Here is a 1,436-nt window from a genome sequence, read left to right as displayed (position 1 = left end):
CTCATACTTGATTCTTGTAAAGAACGAAAGGTCGGTGACCTAAAGTACGCTTCCTCAAACGTTTTGCGCCGGTAGCCCCGCTGCACTTGGTAGCACTTGTAGTCAATCTACACCTAAGTCGTTTAGACTGATTCTCTGTGAGGATAAAGGAATTTTCCTCTGATGTCCCAGGGCATGCAGGACGATCTTAACAAGCTGATGTCCTTGCTTGGCCCTGAGAGCGTGCAACATCTTGTAGCACAAGGCCCCGAGGCAATCGGTGCGCGTTTTCGAGTTACGAAAATGCGCCGCTAGAGCACCTGTGCAGAAGATGTCTGCATCGAATGCGTCTATGACGCCACCGTCGGTGACGGATGACCTCCCCCGACCAAAGTCGCTCATGGTGAGCGTTAAGGTCTTTAAGAAGAAGGATGGAGAGAATCTCCTGCTCTGGGTGAGAGTGGTCGAGATGGCCATCGCATCCGCCAAGACCGAGCAACAGCGCGTGGCGCTAGCCATCTCAAAGCTCGGTGGTCGAGCGCGAGAATGGGCATTGACGTGCGGCTCATCGGTCGGAGCTGAAATTGCAGCTCTCTCGAGTGTACTCACCGCCTAATCAGGCGTATCGCGTGCGATCGCGTTTCCTTGGCTCCCGACAGGGCAACAGGGAATTGGTGGACTTTGTCCAAGAGTTGCGCACTCTCATTGCCGGGGTGGAGAGGCGGTGAATGTGACATTATATGCCGAATACAATTTCAAGTCGGCACGACTTCGTTGGAATGCACACTTCAACAGCTCGTCGAGCGGGCCTATGCCCATGGATCTCAGCTCTGCTGAGGACGAGGGAGCAGAGCTTCGAGCTGCCGAGCAGCACGCAAACACACGACGGTGTTTTGTCTGTGGAGACACCCGTCACCTTTGGAACAGTTGCCCCCTGCACAAGGCGCGTCAAGGTTCTTCAAACCACCGCCCCAATGCCTACCAGTCTGGTTCGTGCGGGGAAACGACAACACGCAGTAGGCGCGGGGTGACCTACTGGGGAAGAGCTGAGTTTTGTTGAGCCTCAGGAAGTCATCAGGAGCGAGGCCCTCGTGATGCATGGGAAGTGGCACGTTAACCACTGGGCGCTGCTCGAGTATAAAAACAGTCGCTGCATGTCATGCGTGACATGGTCGTCCAAAGGCTGAGGCATCGAGGGCATGCCCCTCGTGATGCACGTGAAGTGGCACGTAAACCACTGAGCACTGCTCTTGTTGCGAAGCAGTCGCTGTATGCCATTGATGGCGTAGTTGGACAGAGTCCGAGGCATCTTGGGCACGGCTCTTCAGATGCGCGTTGAGTAGCATGTTATCCACTGGACGAAGACTGCGGGGTTAGCAGCTCTTCGTCGGATATTTTAGATAACATCAGAGCTCCAGAGGAGCAAACAGTGAGGGTGACACCGGACGACGGCGAAC

Source organism: Plasmopara halstedii (assembly GCF_900000015.1).
Source record: "Plasmopara halstedii genome assembly, contig: Scaffold_3109, whole genome shotgun sequence".
In the NCBI taxonomy this organism is placed as follows: domain Eukaryota; phylum Oomycota; class Peronosporomycetes; order Peronosporales; family Peronosporaceae; genus Plasmopara; species Plasmopara halstedii.
This window is presented reverse-complemented; position numbering follows the sequence as displayed.